The sequence below is a fragment of the Carex rostrata genome, chromosome 26, assembly GCF_964058835.1.
Source record: "Carex rostrata chromosome 26, lpCarRost1.2, whole genome shotgun sequence".
NCBI classification, from domain to species: Eukaryota; Viridiplantae; Streptophyta; class Magnoliopsida; order Poales; family Cyperaceae; genus Carex; species Carex rostrata.
The window spans coordinates 5,010,522-5,034,857 of NC_135943.1; the positions used below are offsets into that span (position 1 = coordinate 5,010,522).

General features: G+C 33.2%; 1 long non-coding RNA gene and 2 pseudogenes across 1 annotated transcript; 1 reads left to right on the forward strand and 2 right to left on the reverse strand.

The window, feature by feature from the left end:
• The first annotated feature begins 747 nt into the window (after positions 1 to 747).
• LOC144544267 (uncharacterized) lies at positions 748 to 3,284 on the forward strand. The gene is made up of 3 exons (XR_013508191.1): positions 748 to 1,121; positions 1,994 to 2,136; positions 3,266 to 3,284. It is a non-coding gene; the product is annotated as an uncharacterized LOC144544267 (long non-coding RNA).
• An 859-nt stretch (positions 3,285 to 4,143) lies between these two features.
• Positions 4,144 to 4,950, reverse strand: LOC144544123 (putative CCR4-associated factor 1 homolog 11 pseudogene; annotated as a pseudogene).
• Positions 4,951 to 10,675: 5,725 nt separating this feature from the next.
• On the reverse strand, positions 10,676 to 11,482 carry LOC144544124 (putative CCR4-associated factor 1 homolog 11 pseudogene; annotated as a pseudogene).
• Positions 11,483 to 24,336: the final 12,854 nt, after the last annotated feature.

Below are 24,336 nucleotides of genomic sequence, written 5' to 3' on the forward strand. Positions count from 1 at the left end.
TATTGAAAAATTAATGTATTAAAATTAATTTTAAAACTCACACATTTGACCGCTTGACTTAATACTAAATAAATTCGAAAAATTATAAATTTTGCTTGTAAACACACAACTAATGAAGTAGATCGGTTTGAACGGTTTGAATTCACTGTTTGAAGTTAATTTGATAAGTTTTAGAATTAGTGTTATATAGGTTGAAATGACATTGATGTTATACTAGCCAAACTCTATTTTACATAGTTGAATTATTCATATTTTAGACAAACAAGATGTGTTTCCATGTAAAGCCCGCTAATCTTCACGAAACGGGTCCACCAGTCGGTATCTTCCCCTCTTGTTAGCTCTGATATTCGCAAAATAAACGACTTTTCCTTTATTTCCGTCGCAATATGAATGAATCCCGAATTCGCATCCTCTGAGATATCACATATTCTGCGTGCTTTTTGGAAAATCTCAACCGTTCAAATACATTTTGCACGAATCTGGAAGCTCAAATAAAACTGGCCGCTGCGCTATCCCCGAATAGGCACCGGACACGTCGGTCACGCAAAATAAGAGATATCTCAGAGGATACGCACACAAGAACCCCCTTGGTGACCAATTTCTTTCAGATCTCCTGTGGCAAAATCGAGACGTTGCTGCTTGGAGTTGGGAATTGGATTATGATGTGGGAAAAGTTGAGTGCGTTGTCGTCTAAAGATCCGTGCGATTGGGATCTGTACGGATCTGACTGCCACGTCATGATGCGCCCCTCCCATTTGATGGATGCAATCTGCACCGTTCATGGATCGACTCCAATATTCCCTTTGGTTTAAATGTCCACTTTCCCTCCTGCGCCCCATTCGCTTCACTTGTCAATTCTCTCCCAACACCAACCAAGAAACCAAAAGTAATCAAGAATGGCCCGCCTACGCAGGGGACACAGGGAGAAATCGGAGGTCCGAAGGGTGGTTCACGGGAGGGAGCTACGAATTGAGGTTCCCCAGAGGGAAGATGCCGAGCCGACCAATCGACGGTCGGTAAGCACCGGCGAGAGATCAGAGATACGAAGGGTGGTTCGCCGGAGGGAGCCACGAATTGAGGTTCCCCGGAGGGAAAATGCTGAGCCGGCTATACAAGAGTCGGTAAGCTCTTGCGAGAGTACCACCGGCCAAAAGGGGTACCCAGTCATACCTCCTTACTGTCCTGTCTGGGTGCCGGTGTGGAGGTTTAGCTATTATTATGGCGTTTGGGTTATAGTCTGGTACACGGACTACGTGTAGGTTGTTAGGTTTGGTCCTGAGTGATTCATGTAGGTTTAGCGTCATGTATTTTATTTAGGTGCAGAGTATGTCTTTTGGGTAATTGTGTTGTCGGTGTCTGTTTCTTGGTTTCTAGGATTCATTGTTCAGGTTAGGGGTTTAGAGTCCCTTGCTTTAGTTATTATCTTGTTCTTGTTATTATCTTGTGTTCATAGTTTGGTTGGATTAGGTATTGGGATCTGGTTTATTGTGCGTTTAGGTTTCTGATGTTGTTAGTGTAAAGGTCTTTGTTTTCTTTTCTGGTAATAATGTAAAACTCAGTAATATTAATAAATAATCGATCTTGTGTTGGGAGTCTGTTGATCCAGTTCACATCTTCAGTTCATTCTTAGTCTGGTTCAGATAAGTTTTTTTTTGTGTGTTTTGGTTATCTTAAACGTAAATGTAAATATTTTATCTTTATTTCTGGTAATAATGCAAAACCAGTCATTCATAGTCTGGTAAAATTAATGAAGAATTGGGATCTTGTGGTCGAAGTCTGTTGATCTAGTTGGGATCTTGCATCATTCATAGTCTGGCTCGAATTATTTATCCGGTCTGGTTTCTTGCAATACCAGTCAGTCTTATCTTTTTCTCTTTCAAAATTCAAGTCTTATGATTTCATTATAATCTATTGATTATATATGCTTCTTATTTATGCATGTTAGGCATTTGACAAAGGCCAGGACATAATATGCTATTTATTTGAATTTCAGGCAGAGTAATGTACGGTCTATATCCTTCAAGAGGGATCCTATGAGACATCAGAATTCAGATGCTGATGGAGATTTACACATGCAAGGGGTGGATGCTAGATATAATGGCCGGAGAATGAGCTTAGAGTCTGTCTTCTGGGTAGGTAATTATGCTGTCAGTGTCTGTTTCTTGGTTTCTTGGATTCATTGTTGAGGTTGGGGGTTTAGAGTGTCTTGTTCTAGTTATTATCTTGTTCTTGTTATTATCTTGTGTTCATAGTTTGGTTGGATTAGTTATTGGGACCTGGTTTATTGTGTATTTAGGTTATCTGATGGTGTTAATGTAAAGGTTTTTGTCTTCTTTTCTTTTAATGATGTAAAAATCAGTAATATTAATAAGGTTTTTTGTGTGTTTAGGTTATCTTAAGTGTTAACGTTATGAGCGTATCTTTTTTTCTGGTATTAATGTAAAAATCAGTGTAAACAATAAAGAATTTAAATCTTGGTGTTCGGAGTCTGTTGTTTCAGTTGGGATCTTGAGTTTATTTATAGTCTGGTTCGGATTATTTATCTGGGTCTGGTTTCTGTGTGGAAATAGTATGTTAAACTTTTATCTTTTGATTGAGATGTCAAGAATTAATGATTCAATGCTGCTTTTTTTGCCATTTGGATGTGCTTTTTATTACTTGCTCTCTTTTTCTTGAGTTTGTGTATTTAGCTTATTTTAAGTTTTAAGTTTAAGATTTTTTTTTTTTCTGGTAATAATTTAAAATGGGTAGAAACAGTAAAGAAATTGAAGCTTCATATCTTGCTGTGTTTTCTGTTGTTAATTTGTTGGATTTTAATATATTTTTCCCATTTTGTTGTTGTTTTTTTATCTTCGATGGAAATAGTTTTTTTTTTTATTTTATCTTTTGATTGAGTTATAATTGCTCAGAGATTTTAATTTCCCTTTTACAGATAAAAATGTACAGAGGAGTTTGTAATAATGTCAAGAAATAAAGCTGCGACTTTGCTTTTATATTTGGATACGATTTTGATACTTGCTGTTTTTTCTTGATTCTGTGTTAAGATTATCTTAACTGTTGAATAATTATTTTTTCTGGTAAGAATGTAAAAATGCGGTAATCAGTAAAGAAATTTCAATGAGGGTAACTGTTGAATACCCATTTGAGAAAGCGCTACGATTTTTGTAGCCATACCAGTTAGTCGTAGCCATTTTTCTTTGAAAATTCAAGTCTTCTGATTTCATTATAATTTAATGATTATCCTTCTGTCATATTTATGTATTAGGTGTCCCAGTGCTCGAATTCAAGATACTGACTTTAAAAGCACATTAGGCATTTGAGAAAGGCCATGACATAATATGCGAGTGGCTGCATTTCAGGCTAAGTAATGTATGGTCTATTTCTTTGAAGAGTGATTCTTTGAGAAATTAGATGTTGAAGCAGACTTACACAAGGTATGGATGGTAGATAATGGCTGGAGAAAGACCCGGGAATCTTACATACATACATGTGTGATATATTGTAATGGCATTTACAAGGGATGAATTAGTCTCCAGGGATATCTTTTCTATTTTGTTATTAGTCACCAGGGATATCTTTTCTATTTTGTTATTAGCCTCCAGGGATCAGAATACTTTATTATGTCTAACATGTTCTGATTTTTAAAGACAAGTTTTTCACTTCTTAATATTAGATCGCCTTTTAATCTTCTTACAGCTATTCCCGATGAGACATGCCCCAATCTATATTTAGCACCGAAGTTCAGCTTTTTGTGGTTTTGTGTGTTTTCAACTATATAGTATTAATTGTTTGATTTCCATCAAATTCAGTTTCTATAATTCTATTTTCAAACTTCCAAAAATAAAACAAAATAAAATTAGCAATGTTCCCAATCAAATTACCATTCCAAATTGGATAATCTAACGAAGGTTAAAATATGCATGAAAGAATAACCGCTCATTAAATAGATAAAAAGTGCAACATTAGTCCTAAAAAAATAGATATCAAATTAAAATAAGAAAACAAAATGGTACAGAAACATCATTGCTCATTAAAAGAAGGAAAAAGTACAATAATCTATAACACTAAGTTAAATAATTGACACGATCAAAATAAGTATCAAAACCACTGAAAAAAAATCAATAACAAAAAATATAAGCTAATTTACAATTCTTGCACTCCACATACAATGCGTGCGTGACGGAACTCAATATCTTTCTTGAAGAAGAGGTTCATCATTTTGTTGAACACTGCCCAAATCAAAAGGCTGTCAGAACCAGCCTGGTGAGCAAGGCCGATAGTCCGTTCTATCTTAAGGATCTTCGCCACATTTTCTAAACCGCCATATAAACCATTGCATGACTTAATGAGATGTTTTACATCAAATACGTCATGACCAAAATAAACAGTGATGCGGTATAGGAACTTTCGCAAATCATCCGGCAGGTCTTGTCCAGACATGATCTTTATTAAAAATGCAAGATCATAGGCTCCATGAAACGTTAACCATGTTTTGTCAGACATGGAAATTAGTAACCTGGATTCCCAAAATAGCTCTGCAAATATATCCGGGTCAACACCCTCAGTTTTATTCTTCAAAAAGTCAATTTCTTGCGATTTTAACAACTCAATTGAGCTCGGATCCTGTGAATCAATCTCGGGGTCAAATCCACGAAAATTAAATTCCCAAGTCATAGAATCATCGCTATCTCTGTTGGAAAGAGTAATCCCCAGTTGTATCAATTTAAGGTTATCAACATTTGCCTTGACTTGAGAGTAACGTTGCTCGGGGGAGAGGTTTCTAGGGTGTGCTATGGTCTGGTACACCAACCCAGGAAATTCAGTATCGATCGTCACATACCGATATGAGTCAGCAACTTGATTTATGATTGCAAATTCTATTACAAGATTATGCTGAAAAACAGGTCGCATCTGCGCTGCCCGACTAGACCCTGCTTGGTGAAGAGCCATACGTGTTTCCTCCTTTGTCAATTCTCTCTCTCTCTTGCTCTGTTCTTCAAGCAGTCTCTCTATCTATCTCTCTCGCTCTCTTCAAGTCTATCTCTCTCTCTTTTTCTATATGAATTGTGGTAATGAATTGCATTATTCCTCTTTGAGCTGTATATATAAGAGGGAAGAGGTACTATTTTTTAGTAATTGGAGACTACGCTCCTATTTTGGGCTTCTTTTGAGATCCACCGCCTTCTTTAAAAATACTCGATTCAACTCTTTCTCATTATAGGAAGCTAATAAAAGTATAAATACTTCTTATATTTGTCATTCTATATTTGTCAGAGGGTACTCTTTTATTTTTGCCTCCAATATGTGGTACTTGAAATATCAATTCATTGGATCTTTTACTCTTTTTAGATCGAAAATAGCTGATATGCGACGTTAAATCGAGAATTAACCTATTATTATTTTTTTAATGGATTAAATTCTTTTACAAAGGTATAAGTCAACTTTAATAAAGAGAATTAAATTATTTTATGAAGTTCAACTGTTTCAAATAATCTAAATTAAAAAAAAAGTATTGACTATGCTATGTTTGAAAGTAAAATTTAATACTTTAAACGTTGACACTAATTTTTTTTTTATCTTAATTTAATTTTGCAAGAAGTTCGACTCTCCAACCTAATTCGATTAGTTGTTACTAATTCTTTTAATTCTGCTTATTATTAATTTAATAATAATATTTTAATAATAAATTAATGAAAAAATTTACCCATCTGATGAAAATTTTGATTATCCCTCGTTTAGACAAAGAAGATGTGTTGCAATTTAAAGTTATTTCCGTGACTCCTATCCTTTTCCTTTGCCTGATCGCTCGATAAAAATAAATATTTTACATAGTTATAAGTTCTTTATATTTCTACTTTGGTTTTTCAACAGAAAACAAATAAATTTTTTATAATAAATGTGTTGGGTAATAGGAATTTTTTTTATTAATCATATTTAAAAAATAAAAATTTAAAAAAACTAACTTAATTGGTTTATTTTTATAAAAATATGATATTGCTATATGTTTGAGCTGTCAATTTAAATATGAAACATGACATTACTATTTTGATATTGTTTATTTATATATTTTTATTATTTTTTGAATGTCTTCTTACTTTTTTGAAACCTAGGTTCAAAAATTTATGAACCTGATCCCAATTTATTGATAACTTGATAATTTTAGTAATATTTTTATTTAAGAAAAAAAACTATTATAGATTGATTGTGCACTTTATAATTAATAAATTATTTTATGCAACTTAAATATTAATTAATATTTTACTAAAAAAAATCACCCAATATAATATTTGTAAATTTTAAAAAATTAATGGACACTAAAACAATATTTAGCTGGAATATTATTTCTAAATACAAAATTTGTGTAAAGAAGGAATAATATTCCAGCTAAATATTCAAAAGACATTCAGAAAATAATACTTGGGATCGAGATGCAGATGTGTCATATTCAGAAGACATTCAAAAATTTATAAAAATAAAAAATAAAAAATTTGTAAACAATATCAAAATAGTATGCCATGTGTCATATTTAAATTGAACTGAACACATTAATACAATATATGTTGGGACCGAGATGGGTGGGAATTCGTATTACTGAGATATCTCATATTTTGCGTGATTTTCTGGGAAATCTCAACCGTTGAAATACGTTTTACACGAATCTCAAAGCTCTAATAATACTGGCCCTGCATTATCCCGAATAGGGACCGGACACGTCGGGTCACGCAAAATATGATCTAAGAGGATACACACTCAATGGGTGGTCAGCACAAAGGCTAAAAACACATGGATCGAAGAGTCTATTCGGCACAGAAAAGAAAAATTAATTTTCTGTAGCGGGTGTCTCAAAAATTGTGATCAAATACTGTGTCTAAATGCCTATTCGGATCAGCAGAAAAAAAATATTTGGTGCCAAATAGGTAATTCGGTACTTATAATTTTTATAAAATCCAAGTTGGTTTGTTAATTTTTTATTTTTTATTTATGATTTATAAAGAAAATTGAGGTTAAATGATTCACCTTTGTATTCGTGCAACTGTATCGCAATCAACACAAAAAAGACATCGGTCAAAAAAGAAGATATGTTGTTTTTTCCTTTTTCTTTTTTTTTTTGTCAAGAAATTACTTAAGCTCAGGCCCAGAATGAAATAAAAAGTAGAATTAAAATAAAAGTGATATCTTAAAAGCCCGCTAAGAACTGTTCCAGTTATTTCTGTACTGTACGGGTTCACTAGTTAGTATCAGCCTTTCATATTTGCTGCAAAATAAACTTCTCTATTTCCATCGCACAAATGACTCCTCCCAGTGAGTGTGCGTATGCTCTGAGATACCTCATATTTTGCGTGACCGACGTGTCCGGTACCTATTCGGGGATAGCGCACGGAGCCAGTACTATTTGAGCTTCGAGATTCGCGAAGAACGTATTTGAACAGTTGATGTTTACAAAAGTCACGCAAAATATGAGATATCTCAGAGGATGTGAAGACTCCGGTGAGCAATTACTTTCAGATCTTCTGTGGCGAAATCGAGCCATTGCTATTTGCTACTTCAAATTGGGCTTGGCCGCTTGGGAAGTTGGGACTTGGGAGTGGGATTATGAATTATGATTTGGAAAAAGGAGAGTGCGGGACTGCGGGGTCGTCTAAGATCCGTGCGATTGTGATCGGTACGGATCTGACGTGGCAGGTTTGATGGATGCAATCTGCACCGTTCATGGATCGACTCCAATTTTCCCTTCGGTTTAAATGTCCACTTTCCCTCCTGTCTTCCCGCCTCCACAATTTTCTCCCAATACCAACCAAGAAACCACAAGCTAATCAAGAATGGCCCGCCTACGCAGGGGACACAGGGAGAAATCGGAGGTCCGAAGGGTGGTTCCCAGGAGGGAGCTACGAATTGAGGTTCCCCAGAGGGAAGATGCCGAGCCGACCAATCGACGGTCGGTAAGCACCGGCGAGAGATCAGAGATACGAAGGGTGGTTCGCCGGAGGGAGCCACGAATTGAGGTTCCCCGGAGGGAAAATGCTGAGCCGGCTATACGAGAGTCGGTAAGCTCTTGCGAGAGTACCACCGGCCAAAAGGGGTACCCAGTCATACCTCCTTACTGTCCTGTCTGGGTGCCGGTGTGGAGGTTTAGCTATTATTATGGCGTTTGGGTTATAGTCTGGTACACGGACTACGTGTCTTCTGAGTGATTCATGTAGGTTTAGCGTCATGTATTTTATTTAGGTTCAGAGTATGTCTTCTGGGTAGGTAATTGTGCTGTCCGTGTCTCAGACACGGTGTCTGTTTCTTGGTTTCTTGGATTTATTGTTCAGGTTAGGGGTTTAGAGTTCAGGTTAGGGATTTATTGTTCAGGTTAGAGTCTCTTGTTCTAGTTATTATCTTGTGTTCATAGTTTGGTTGGATTAGTTATTGGGATCATGTTTCTTGATTTGGTTTATTGTGCGTTTAGGTTTCTGATGTTGTTAATGTCAATTCTAGTAATAATGTAAAAAATAGTAATATTAATAAAGAATCGATCTTGTGTTGGGAGTCTGTTGATCCAGTTCGCATTTTCAGTTCATTCTTAGTCTGGTTCAGGTAAGGTTTTTTGTATGTTTAGGTTATCTTAAGCATTAATGTAAATATTTTCTCTTTAGATCTGGTAATAATGTAAAAATTAATGAAATTAATAAAGAATTGGGATCTTGTGGTCGAAGTCTGTTGATCTAGTTGGGATCTTGCATCATTCATAGTCTGGCTCGAATTACTTATCCGGTCTGGTTTCTTGCCATAGCAGTCAGTCTTATCTTTTTCTCTTTCAAAATTCAAGTCTTATGATTTCATTATAATCTATTGATTATATATGCTGCTTAATTATGCACATTAGGCATTTGACAAATATGCGATTTATTTGAATTTCAGGCAGAGTAATGGACGGTCTATATCCTTCAAGAGGGATTCTACGAGACATCAGTATTCAGATGCTGATGAAGATTTACACATGCAAGGGATTATACTAGACATCATATAGGTTTAGTGTCATGTATTTAGGTGCAGAGTATGTCTTTTGGGTAGGTAATTATGTTTTCCGTGTCTGTTTCTTGGTTTCTTGGATTGATTGTTCAGGTTGGGGGTTTAGAGTCTCTTGTTCTAGTTATTATCTTGTGTTCATAGTTTGGTTGGATTAGTTATTGGCTAGATATAATGGCTGGAGAATTAGGTGCACAGTCTGTCTTCTGGGTAGGTAATTATGCTGTCAGTTCTGTTTCTTGGTTTATTTGATTCATTGTTCAGGTTGGGGGTTTAGAGTCTCTTGTTCTAGTTATTATCTTGTTCTTGTTATTATCTTGTGTTCATAGTTTGGTTGGATTAGTTATTGGGATCTGGTTTCTTGATTTGGTTTATTGTGTGTTTAGGTTATCTGATGGTGTTTTTTTTTTGAGAAACCAGATAGTAGCTATCAGTAATATTTAGGGGTTATCTGATGGTGTTAATGTAAAGGTTTTTGTTCAGAGATTTTAATTTCCCTTCTACAGATAAAAAGGTACAGAGGAGTTTGTAAAAATGGGGTAATCAGTAAAGAAATTTCAATGAGGGTAACTGTTGAATACCCATTTGAGAAAGCGCTACGATATTTGTAGCCATACCAGTTAGTCGTAGCCATTTTTCTTTGAAAATTCAAGTCTTCTGATTTCATTATAATTTAATGATTATGCTTCTGTCATATTTATGTATTAGGTGTCCCAGTGCTCGAATTCAAGCTACTGACTTTAAAAGCACATTAGGCATTTGAGAAAGGCCATGACATAATATGCGAGTGGCTGCATTTCGGGCTAAGTAATGTATGGTCTATTTCTTTGAAGAGTGATTCTTTGAGAAATCAAATGTTGAAGCAGACTTACACAAGGTATATATGGATGGTACCGATAATGGCTGGAGCAAGACCCGGGAATCTTACATACATGTGTGATATTTTGTAATGGCTTTTACAAGGGATGAATTAGCACTATATACAATTTGGAATATCTTTTCTATTTTGTTATTAGTCTCCAGGGATCAGAATACTTTATTATGTCGCATGTTCTGATTTTCAAAGACTAATTTTTTCTGTTCTTAATTAGTTTCCATTTGTAGATTTTTAGAATTTACTACTTGTGCTTTCTGCTTTCATCGTTTTCTAGTGTGGTTTGACTTGTTATACTTGTAAATAGATAATTCAAGTTCGTTCTCTTTTACTACCTATGTTGCTGCTATTCCTGATGAGACATACCCCAATCTATATTTAGTACTGAAGTTCAGCTTTTTGTGGTTTTTTGTGTTTTCAATTATATAGTATTAATTGTTTGATTCCCATGAAATTTAGTTTCTATAATTCTATTTTCAAACTTCCAAAAATAAAACAAATAAAATCAGCAATGTTCCCGATCAAATTACCATTCCAAATTGAGTAATCTAACGAAGGTTAAAATATGCATGAAAGAATAGCCACTCATTAAATAGATACACAGTGCAACATTAGTCCTAAAAAAATAGACATTAAATTAAAATAAGAAAAGAATGGTACAGAAACATCATTGCCCATTAAAAGAAGGAAAAAGTACAATCATCTGCAACACTAAATTAAATAATTAACATGATCAAAATAAGTATCAAAACCACTAAAAAAAACCAATAACAAAAATTATAAGCTAATTTACAATTCTTGCACTCCACATACAATGCGTGCGTGACGGAACTCAATATCTTTCTTGAAGAAGAGGTTCATCATTTTGTTGAACACTGCCCAAATCAAAAGGCTGTCAGAACCAGCCTGGTGAGCAAGGCCGATAGTCCGTTCTATCTTAAGGATCTTCGCCACATTTTCTAAACCGCCATATAAACCATTGCATGACCTAATGAGATGTTTTACATCAAATACGTCATGACCAAAATAGACAGTGATGCGGTATAGGAACTTTCGCAAATCATCCGGCAGCTCTTGTCCAGACATAATCTTTATTAAAAATGCAAGATCATAGGCTCCATGAAAAGTTAACCATGTTTTATCAGACATGGAAATTAGTAACCTGGATTCCCAAAATAGCTCTGCAAATATATCCGGGTCAACACCCTCAATTTTATTCTTCAAAAAGTCAATTCCTTGTGATTTTAACAACTCAATTGAGCTCGGATCCTGTGAATCAATCTCAGGGTCAAATCCACGAAAATTAAATTCCCAAGTCATAGAATCATCGCTATCTCTGTTGGAAAGAGTAATCCCTAGTTGTATCAATTTAAGGTTATCAACATTTGCCTTGACCTGAGAGTAACGTTGCTCGGGGGAGAGGTTTCTAGGGTGTGCTATGGTCTGGTACACCAACCCAGGAAATTCGGTATCGATCGTCACATACCGATATGAGTCAGCAACCTCATTTATGATTGCAAATTCCATTACAAGATTATGCTGAAAAACAGGTCGCATCTGCGCTGCCCGACTAGACCCCGCTTGGTGAAGAGCCATATGTGTTTCCTCCTTTGTCAATTCTCTCTCTTTCGCTCTGTTCTTTAAGCAGTCTCTCTATCTATCTCTCTCGCTCTCTTCAAGTCTATCTCTCTCTCTCTCTTTTCTATATGAATTGTGGTAATGAATTGCATTATTTCTTTTTGAGCCGTATATATAAGAGGGAAGAGGTATTATTTTTTAGTAATTGGAGACTACGCTCCTATTTTGGACTTCTTTTGAGATCCGATTTTAAATGAGTTACCATTTTAAAAAACTATTTATGTCCATCGCATTCTTTAAAAATACTCGATTGAACTCTTTCTCATATAGAGAAGCTAATAAAATTATAAATACTTGCTATATTTGTCATCCTATATTTGTCAGAGGGTACTCTTTTGTTTTTGCCTCCAATATGTGATACTTAAAATATCAATTCATTGGATCTTTTACTTTTTTTAGATCGAGATTTAGATGTGTCATATTTAGAAGACATTAAAAAACTTATAAAAATATAAAATAAACAATTTATAAACAATATCAAAATGGGATGCCATGTGTCATATTTAAATTCAGGTAAAATGATTCATCTTGTATTCGTATTCATCTAACTGAATCGCAATCAACACAAAAAGACAGCGGTCAAAAAAGAAGATGTGTTGTTTTTTCCTTTTTCTTTTTTTCTCAACAAACAACTTAAGCTCAAGCCCAGAAAGAAATAAAAAGTTAAATTGAAATAAAAGTGATATCTTAAAAGCCCGCTAAGAACTATATTTCCAATTTTCCGTATGGGTCCACCAGTCAGTATCAGCCTCCCATATTTGCTGCAAAATAAAAAACTATATTTCCAATTTTCCATCGCACAAGACTCCTCCCTAGGGGTGTCAATGGGTACGATACGGGTCGTGTGGAGACATTTTCATACCCATACTCATTAAAATTGACTTTATCCATACCCTACCTATACCCATTAAAAATTAATTTTACCCTACCCTACCCTTATCCGTTAATATTATCGGGTAACGAAACGGTAGCGGGTGAATAACGGATAATACTAGTATAATAATTAGTTTTATTATATTTTACAAATTAAACATCAAAAACTCATTCATTTCACATATACATAATTGCATTTCTAATAAAAAAATAAAAAAATGTGCAATCAATTTCAACTAAATTATTTTTTATAAAGAATAAAAATTCAAAAACACAAATATACATTTAAGTGGGTTGAAAATTTAATTGAATATAATATTTAGATTTTATAATTACACTATAGGGTAACGGGTACGAAATAGTCATTACCCATACCCTTATCCATTTATTTAACGAAAAAAAATTCTTACCCATATCCATACCCAATAAGCTAACGAAAAAAAAATCTTACCCATATCCGCTTTATCAAATACAATACGGATCGGATAAACGGCTAAAAAGGTACCATTGACACCCCTACTCCTCCCAGTCCAGTGAGACTGTGAGAGTGCGTATCCTCCGAGATATCTCATATTTTGCGTGACCGACGTGTCCGATGCCTATTCGGGGATAGCGCACGGAGCCAGTACTATATGGGCTTCGAGATTCGCGCAGAACATATTTGAACAGTTGATGTTTTACTAAAGTCAATCCAAAATATGATATATCTTAGAGGATGTGAAGACTCCGGTGAGGAATTTCTTTCAGATCTCCTGTGGCGAAATCGAGGCATTTGGGATTTGGGACTGGGATATGATTTCGAAAAAGGAGAGTGCGGGACTGCGATTGTGATCGGTACGGATCTGACGTGGCAGGTTTGATGGATGCAATCTGCACCGTTCATGGATCGACTCCAATATTCCCTTTGGTTTAAATGTTCACTTTCCCTCCTGCGCCCCATTCGCTTCACCAATTTTCTCCCAACACCAACCAAGAAACCAAAAGTAATCAAGAATGGCCCGCCTACGCAGGGGACACAGGGAGAAATCGGAGGTTCGAAGGGTGGTTCACGGGAGGGAGCTACGAATTGAGGTTCCCCAGAGGGAAGATGCCGAGCCGACCAATCGATGGTCGGTAAGCACTGGCGAGAGATCGGAGATCCGAAGGGTGGTTCGCGGGAGGGAGCCACGAATTGAGGTTCCCCGGAGGGAAAATGCTGAGCCGGCTATACGAGAGTCGGTAAGCTCTTGCGAGAGTACCACCGGCCAAATAGGGTACCCAGTCATACCTTACTGTCCTGTCTGGGTGCCAGTGTGGAGGTTTAGCTATTATTATGGCGGTTGGGTTATAGTCTGGTACATGGACTACATGTAGGTTGTCGGGTTTGGTTCTGAATCAGATAATTATGTTGTCGTTGTCTGTTTCTTGGTGTTCTTGGATTCGTTGTACAGGATGGGGGTTTAGAGTCTGGTACACGGACTGCGTGTAGGTTGTTAGGTTTGGTCCTGAGTGATCATGTAGGTTTAGCGTCATGTATTTATGTTGTCCGTGTCTGTTTCTTGGTTTCTAGGATTCATTGTTCAGGTTAGGGGTTTGGAGTCTCTTGTTCTAGTTATTATCTTGTTTTTGTTATTATCTTGTGTTCATAGTTAGGTTGGATTAGTTATTGGGATCTGGTTTCTTGATTTGGTTTATTGTGTGTTTAGGTTATCTGATGGTGTTAATGTAAAGGTTCTTGTATTCTTTTATGGTAATAATATAAAAATCAATAATATTAATAAACAATCGATCTTGCGTTGGGAGTCTGTTGATCCAGTTCACATCTTCAGTTCATTCATAGTCTGGTTCGGATAGGATTTTTATTTTTTATTTTTTTATTATTAAGGTCAGTGAGCAATAGCATTTGTTTGTTTAGGTTATCTTAAGCGTTAATGAAAATATTTTATCTTTTGTTCTAGTTATTATCTTATTCTTGTTATTATCTTGTGGTCGTAGTTTGGTTGGATTAGTTATTGGGATCTGGTTTCTTGATTTGGTTTATTGTTCGTTTAGGTTATCTGATGGTGTTAATGTAAAGGTTCTTGTCTTCTGGTTCAGGTAAGGTTTTTTGTGTGTTTAGGTTATCTTGAACGATAATGTAAATATTTTATCTTTATTTCTGGTAATAATGCAAAACTTAGTAAAATTAATAAAGAATTGGGATCTTGTGTTCGAAGTCTGTTGATCTGTTGGGATCTTGAATTCTTTCATAGTCTGGTTCGGATTATTTATCCAGGTTGGGTTTGTTGGTTTTTTTGTGTGTTTAGGTTATCTTAAGTATAAATGGAAATATTGTTATATTTCTTTCTCTGGTAATAATGTAAAAATGGTAGGAAATAGTAAAGATTTAAAGCTTCATGTCGTGCTTTGTTTTTTTCATTTGGATTTGTTGTATTTTAATATCTTTTTTCCTCGTTTTTTCTGTTTTTCTTTATCTTATATGGAAATAGTCTTTTTAAAATTCATCCTCTGAGATTTGGTTTTTCACTTTGTAAAAGAGTTTGTAATAATGCCAAGAATTAAATCTTTACCTATGCTTTTTTCTATTTGGATGTGATTTTTATTACTTGCTGACTTTCTCTCTTAAGTGTTAATACAAACATTTTTTTTTCTGGTGATAATGTAAAAGTGGGCGGGAACAGTAAAGAATTAAAGCTCCATGTCTTGATGCATTTATGTTTTGGATTTGTTAGATTTTAATTTCTCTTACCCTTCTTTTTTGTTGTTTTTTATCGTTGTCGAAAGTCTTTAAAATTTTATCTTTTGATTGAGTTGTTAAAGTTCATGCTCAGAGATATTGATTTTCCTTTTACAGATGAAAATGTGCAAATGACTTTGACATAATGCAACGAGGTAGCAGTGATTTGGGGGTGACCATTGGAATCGAGAGTTTGATTGAAGAAGAAGGACAAGCGTGTAGCAAGGTCAGGGCATCGGGGCAGAAGGAAATGATAAGTGGTTTGACTGACAGGAGGGCCCCGTCAATTAAAAGAGAACCCAAGGCGTTGAAGCTCATTATCCCTGACAGCTGGGCCTCGCTGGATCAGAAACAGAGAAGAATTGGAGAGGAGACGGGAGAGGATTAGAAGAGGATTAGAGGATCGTCTCCGACAAATTTCAGAATCTGTTTGAAGTTGTTTGATGTTGGTTAGTGGTTACGCCAGCTTAGCACCTATCGCTGACATGGCAACCATAGAATAAACTCACGATTTCTGTAATCATTTTTCTTATGTCTTTTTACGTTTCTCATTGCCTGTATAAGGCAAATGCTCCTATGGAGTTGTATCCAGATTTTTGTTAATGAAATAGACGAATTGCTTCGTGCATTCGATGTGTTGGTGGCTGTCAGCTCCTTTGCTTTTATCTCGAACTAATGTTTTTCTTTACTCAAGTTTGATTCTTTTTGCTATTTCCTGCAACTTGAGTTTGTGTATTTAGGTTATTTAAAGATTTTTATCTTGTTCATCTTATTTTAATTCAAATTACTTGGTTCCATGTCAACTCTAGGTAAGCTCACAGAAAGGACAATTTAATTGTTCTTGCATAGTGAACTACAATGAAAGAATTTTCACTTGTACCATGAGGTATGACATTTTATTGCTCAATTTCTTTTTATCCATCATACTGGTATGTCCCAGTGTTGAAGAATAGGATTAATTAGAAGGGTAATATTGTAAAATAGGGAAAGGGTAAAATTGTAATTCAGGTCAAATAGGAATTTACCATTAGAATCATTTTTAGTCTCAACAGTAAAATTAGTCAAGTGGCTATAAATACTCTCTCTGTACAGATTGTAAAAAACAACAAAAAAATATCAATACAACAATTCATAACTCTCTCATACTTCCCTGTCTCATACTTCCGCTAAAATTAACACCCAGTCCAACTAATTCTCTGATTTGTGCCAGATCATTCTAGCTCCCAATCTCAGGTGTTTGCTGGTATGTGAGTTCTTTGAACATTTCCCTGACATCCTAGTAATTATGATATGTAAAACAATTTCAAAGATGATTTACTTTCAAAGAGCAATTTGTACAAGAGCAAGTAATTATAGATTTACTTGAAGTGAGATCTGGAAACTTCACAAGATTTGTAATTCCAGATGATTAATCAATAACACCTAGCAGGTTAGAAACAGTATTTCAAGGCTTTTTTTTTCTTTTAATATCTGTGGGTTTTAGTACGAGACATGATATTTAAGTACCATGTGTGATAATTAATGAAAATATATGATGTGTTGAACTCAAGGTGATTTTAAGGAAATAAAATGATAAATTAGAATAACTAGCGGAGAACTGATGCTGGTTTGGCAGAATCAGTGCTGTCTAAATAATAGTTTTGCATCTGTCAAATTACTCGAAATAAATAAATAATTGATGCAAGGAATTTCCAACCTCAATACTTTAGATGTTGAAAACAATCAACTTGAAGAAAAATAATTTCTTCTTTTTAGGCTTTGCTCCTGCTCCTGTTCAGTCGAATCATTTTACAATTGAACCATTGAAAGAGACCAAACAAAAATTAATAGGATATATATATTTATATTTCTCTGAAAAATGCTGAAATCAAGCCAGCAAAACCATATAATGAATTGATTTAAGTATCACCTATATATCATAGAAAGGAAAAAAAAATCCTATAATCATCTGACAAGAAAACATGCATGTTAATGAAACGGCCGCTCAATAGGCCGGAACAAGCATTACTCTACGACGAGGTGGAGGAGAACAGATGGCCATCAGCGTCAGCGCAATGACGACTACCATGAGAATCCCCATGATGTTAAATTCCGGCTCATCACCGCCGTCTAAGCAACACACCTTCCCCATTGATCAAAAGAGATTTTGGTTCTTAATTGTAGAAGCTTGCTCGGAAAGAACACAAACTAATGTACTGAGGTGGTTATGGTTGTTATAGCAGTAGGTGTTGTTGACTTGGGAAGACTTACAAATGATGTTCTGCTCCTCTCCAATTTGTACATAATTAATCATTAGAGAACTTCAGATAGATCTGAGCTATTCATTTTAAATCCGACGATGTAAATAAATTTGATTAGGTTGGGGTACTTGAAACGGGTGTACCCAATACAATTTGGTAAAGTCGTTATCGCGTTGAATTCTAATTTGGAATTTGATGGACAGCATAGTGCTAGTTAGGTAATATGTCGTGCTTGATGGAATGATGGGTGTGTAAAGAGTCCAAGTTGGTGAACCGAATCCAACGACCCACCTTTTCCCATGGATTTCTCTTTGTTTTCTTTTTTTATGGTTCTGCTCCAGGAAAATTGAGAAAGACCAAGCTAAATATTTGTTTAATTAACATCCATGTTTTTACTTGCTTATATAATTTCTTTTATTTTTTTATACGGTATATTAACCCCTGATATTATATTTTTTTTCCTTTTTTTTTTGTATGTAAGAGCTCCAATAAATATGTAAGAAATGAATCTGCAAGAAAAAAAATATTCATATGCAAGAACAATTTTTAGTCCGAAATTTAATCATGAAATTCTTATGCATATTTAAAATTGAAGACTAATTTATTCCATTTTTAATCTCACAAAAGAAAAAGCCAGGTCGGCTAATATTTTTCAAAGTTATATATTGCAATGGATGCAGGTTGATTGTGACATATTGACTTAGACTTGTCAAAGTTAAATGCAAGTAGACATTAAGTATGTTTCAACTATACCCTTTTTTTGTTTTTTGTTTTTTTGCTTTTCTTCGCATTTTTTTTTCTTTGAAGGAAGTCATAGTTATTGTGACATTTTCATTTATTATTGTCCATCAATCAGACTAGGTTAAGTTATTTTTGTATTTTTCTTTATAAATATTAAATTTAGAAGTAGACTATGGTGTTTTGCAATGTAAATCTGCTTAGTGTGTTTCAATACTAGGGGTCGACTCAAGTGGAGTCAGGGTAGTTGCCTCCCCTCCTCCTAAATTTTAAAATTTTATAGGAATCTATAGATCTGGATTAACTTTGTCTTTTTCTGAAATTTTTCTTGCCTCTATCTGAAATTCTTATATGTAATTTAGAATAAATTTAGGTTAAAATTATAATATTTTTATGAATTCGGATTGATAATTAGGATTAATAGTCAGAGTATTAGAAATTAGAAGTCAAATAATTGTTTTAATCTAGTATCCAATTAGCTAATGGGTTTAAACATGATTAAGTATTTAAATCCAATTTGCGATCTTTTTACCACCCCTCTCCCCTCCTCTGACAAAAATCTTGAATCCGCCCCTTAATACAACAAGCGTGTTGAAGCACATCCAACAATTATTGTATAGAAGCACAATATATAAGTGGACATTGCAAAGCACCCCAATCTCACTCTTAAATTTATATATGATTATACTTAATTATTTAAAATTAACCCGTGAAGCGTTGACAATTAATTAATAATGAGGAACAGAAAGACGAAAATGCCCCGGATAACATTGGATAGCAACATCATTATTTATTTTATCCCTTTGGATGAATTGTCTGAGATAGTTATATATTTACATTGTTTAAGCATTGTCAACATAAGTGATGTATGCTCAGAGAATTTTTCTTGAATATAACTGAGTATTAATTTGTGTGCCATTTTCCCACCTTATGTGGCCCAATAAGTAGTTTCTATATTATTTATTCACATTGTCAAATTTTAGACAGATTTGATTGGAGGAAATTGTTGTGTCATATTAATTCCGTTGTAGTTGTGCATTTTCTCATGAAACAGAGAAAACTCCCAATAAAACTCTTTCATCCCTTTTTCTTTTTTTCTTTTTTCCTTTTTTATGATTTATTTTTTGAATCAGTGTAAGGTTAAGAATGTAAATTTGTATCATGTCGTACTGTAATTAGTTATATCGTGATTTGAGTTGTCCGTCGTCTGGTGATCAAGTTAAATTGTCACGTATTATATTATATGTCATGATTAAAATTTTAAAATTGGATCATGAGACAAACAATCATGGTATGCTAATTGATCGTGCCATGATCAAGTCACACCATAATCAAACGTGACGTAGTTGGTCAAGGTTTTATTTTATTTCAAATTTTAAGTTTGTTAAAGAAAGAAAAAAAACAGGAAAAATTATAAAAGAATATAAAATAAAGAAATAATGAAGCAAAAAAAAAATCTTTAAAAATTAATTTATTGTTCGAACTTTGAAATAATATTTGAGATAAATAATATTTTTTTTGTTAAGAAAATATTGTCGTATATAACGTAGTATTGTGGCCTTTGTGGGTCATGACTCATGATCCATTTTATGTGGCCGGATGACTCGTGATATATTTTATGTGACCGGATATGTAATTTTCTTATTTTATTCATAGCATGTTAATCATGTTGTGATCAAGTCATATCATGATCACACGTGATGTAACTGATCAGAAAAATTATTTCAAATTTCAAATTTATTTAAGGAGGAAAATCAGAAAAATTATAAAAGAATGTAAAATAAAGAAATAATATTGTTAAAAAAACTAAATTTATTGTTCAAAATTCAAAATATTATTTGAAATAATTAATGAAATATTTTTTTTTGTTAAGAAAAAAATTGTTGTATATAACGGAGTATCATGGGTCATGACTCATGATCCATCTTATGTGGCCGGATTAGGGCTGTAAATGAGCCGAGTTTGAGCGAGTTACCCTAACTCGAACTCGGCTCGTTATCAACTCGAGTTGGCTCACAACTCGTTTAACCAGTGATAGTATTACAACACAAGTTCAAACTCAGCTCGTTATCAACTCGAGTTGGCTCATAACTCGTTTAACCAGTGATAGTATTACAACACAAGTTCAAACATATTTTGCACGAATCTCAAAGCACAAATAACAGTATAGAGATTTGGGTTTGATTATTTTGAGATTTATTGTGACTAATACTATGCAACTCGAGTTATAAATGAGCGAGTTGGAGCCAACTCGAACTCATCTCATTTATTAAACGAGTTGGCCAACTCGAGTTGTAAATGAGCTGAGTTGTAAATGAGCCGAGTTAAACGAGCTGTAAATGAGCGAGTTATGAGTTCGAGTTTTTTTGCCCAGTCCTAGGCCGGATATGTAGTTTTCTTATTTTATTCACCTGGGTAATTTTTTGACATATTTGATTGGAGGAAGTTGGTATGGAATAGTAGAAGAATTGAGAAATTATAGAATTGAAAATTGACTACTCATTTAGTCTATTCCAATGGAAACATAGAAAAATAGTTCCACATAAGAATCCTTTTTCTTTTTATAATTTATTTTGGAGAAGGGACCCAAGACCCGGTCAAGGTCTATGTAAAATAAAGGGCAAATTTTTCCAAAGGTTACTAAACTTTCTATTTATTTCAAATTGATTACTTTATAACTTTTTTATTCAAAATACTAATAGAATATTCTCATTCAGTTAATATTTTAAACGGAATATGCTCATTCTATTAGAATATTGGACGAAATGAGCATATTTCGTTAGCATTTTGAACATAAAAGTTATAGAATGACCAATTTGAGACAAATAAAAAAATTAAATAACTTGATTAAAATAAATTAAAGCTGAGTAACTAATTCATGACAAAATATAAAATTTAGTGACCTTCACCGAAATTTACCTTAAAATAAATTCCACTTTAAGGCTCCGGATAGAATATGTGCGTGTTTGTTCAAATTTTAAATTGAACAGATGGACTGATTATGTGCAAAACAAGTGTCTTACATGACTGATACAAATTCACACCAATATAGAAAAAAAAATTTGATCTTTCATTATTCAGTTCATTTTTTTTCAAATAAATACATCGTTCATTTACCCGGATAATTACATTTAATTATTATTATTATTATTAATAGATTTGTCCTTATTTTAATCATGAACGGTTTTTTTAAATTCATGTTCTAAAATTTTGATTGGAAAAATTACGACGAAAATGCAAATAAATATTTACTTCAAACAAAGCGCTACAAGCATGTTTCTTCAACCAAAGCGCTATAAAGGTATAAAGGTTCGTATTATGAATTAATATTTTTATTTATAAAGTTTAAACAATTATTTTGAACCGTTTAACATAATTTACATATAAAATATACTTGTAGATTAAATTTATATTTCTAAGAAAAAAAATACTAAATTTTTAGATTGACAGAAAATCACTCGATCTAAAGAGTGATTTTCTACCTATCTAAAAAATAGTAAAAAATAAAATAAAATATAAAATTTAGCTTATAAGTATATTATCACATGGAGATCACGTTGAATGGTTCATATCGACTATTTAAATTTAAAAAAAATAAAATTATTAATATTTAAAATATAAATGTCAAAATAAAACCATTAGATTTGATCTGTATAATTTTCACTGCGTGTTTATAAAAAAAATATCATATTTCAATTTTATTTTTATATGAATTAATAAGTTGAAAATCAAGAACTTGTCTTTGGTCTAGTGGCAAAGACACATGGCTCTCATGTGAGAGGTTGTGGGTTCGAAGCCCACAAAATGGGAAAATCTTGTATAATATACATAGAAGTTTGAAAGTGTGTTGAGTGACTTGACCTCCAATCCATGATTTCAAAAAAATAAGTTGAAAATTAAACATTTAGAAATTATCCACATCAATACAGTTGTACAAGTTTTTGATGACAAAAACAACAAAGTTGAAGTATTATAATTTTTTATGTGTGCATAGATAAAATGATGTAGATCATATTTAACGAGTTTATTTTGACTTTTAAATTTTAAATTTTGAATTACACATAAAATAAAAACATTTGAAACCTCATAATATGACAAAGTTGTTTTTGACCTCCCATCAAGTGGTACATAACATTTTTGAAAAATCATGGCTAGAATATATTTTTTCTGATTGAAAAATCATGGCTAATTTTCTCTTTTTGACGGAGACACCTTTGTTTTTTTCCGAGCGTTTTTATTTCATCCAGCACAAACGTATTACGGTTTTTCTGTTTCAGATCCTTACGTACAGATATGTGCATGTAGTTGTGTTGACCCTTTAATTGCAATTTCGATTCACTACAAGATTTGCTACACAAAATACGCAGCTGAGATTGTGGAGAGAAAAGTGGACCAATAACCAACTTCTCAATCTCGACTCTGCACTGATCATAACGGAAGGAGAGAACGGTTCAGATCAAGCAAACGAATCTCCTCTGAGAAGACTAAGGCAGTGCTCCAGAACTGAGAGGTAAATCCCGGGAAGGGAAGGGACAGATCGGAGGTAGCCTCACTTCAGAATAGTGTTTTTACACTCAAATTAGAGTGACACAATTTCTAAAAAATCAATGCTTCGTGACTCTGCTCTTTCCTCCGTAAAGTCTTCATCTTTGTTTTCTCTCTTGTTCACCTCTTCTAAAGCATGAGAAATTTTTGTTCCTCTCTTGTTCACCTCTTCTAAAGCCTTCATTTTTTTAACAAAATCGCTATATTTAGACCATTGAATTTTTGTATCCATCTTAATAAATAGTAAACAAATTTTAAAAAAAATATAAAATTTGATCTGCAAGCACATTTTAACATATCCATCATGTTGAATGGTTTGAATCAATTGTTTGGATCAACTGTTTGGACTTTGAAAATATAGAGTGTAATTCAGTGTCACAAAAAAATGGTGTAATTGGATCTCTCCTCATATAACATATATTTAATATATATTATGAAAAAATTATGTTATTCACCATTATAATTGAATAAATATTATCAACTTTAGTATTTTTAATAATTATTTATATTATTTTAATAAATATTCGATCCGATCCGATCCGTATATGTATCCGAATCCGTCTGGAATAAACGAGCGTATTCGTATCCAGAAAAAAAAATATGAATATGAATATGATTTTACTATTATTCGCTCTGTATCTGCTCCGTTACGAGGGAGGCTAAACATCTCTAAATTTTTGAAATGAGAGATTTTTACATTCCCTACTTACAAAAATAACAAGAGATTCTTCACTGAAGAACCAATTTTTAGACTAGTAATGAATACAATGCTCTTTGCGTGAGAGACTACATGTTCAAAATTTAAATAAAAAATTATTTGTAAATGTTAAATAGTTTTGAACATATTGTGATAAAATTCCTCTCAACTTCAAATATACATAAAAACTTTAATTGGATTTCGAATGTACGACTCTTTTGTGCTTCAGTAATTTTTTTTTTTATTGAAAGTCGTTTAAAGTTGAAACTTGATTTGGAAATTGGAATGGAGTGGAGGCGTGAATCATTTGATTTTTTTTTTTTTTGTATGAGGTCCCATCACATGACATGGTAAAACAAAATTATTATTTTTTGAATAAAAATTTAAAAAAAGTTAGAAGTTTGATGTTGTCAAATATCTCTTCTAAGAAAAAAAAAAATCAGATTTTAGTCCATAATTTTTTTAATAGTTAATTTCGTAGCTGAATTTGTATTTACCTCAAATTTATCTTTAAACTTTAAAGTGTACATAATTAGTCTTTAAAAAACTAAGTTGGTCATTTTAAAAATCACCGATAGAAGGACTTATTTAATTATTTTCAAAGAAATTAATATGCTAAAAGTTATTTTATAATTTTAACAACTGATAGGATACAAATGAAATTTTTACAAACTAAGATGGCTGTTAAAAAAATTAAGGTTCAACTAGATGTAAATCAAAGCTCAAAGATCAATTTGTTTCTTTTTAAGAAAACAAAGTCAGGAACTAAAACTTAAAATTTTCCTTTTATTCAGTTAAAACCCTTCAATATCTTAAATACAATTGTGAATTCTAGAAAACAATAATTTAAGGGTCGGAACTACAAATTCATGATAGAGAGTGTTAAAATTAAAATGAACATTATGTTGTTGATGAAAATATAATTGAGGAGGACTAGGCTATACAAAAGTTCTAAAAAGATAAAATTAAGTTAAATTTCAATATATATAATTAAAATTTTAAA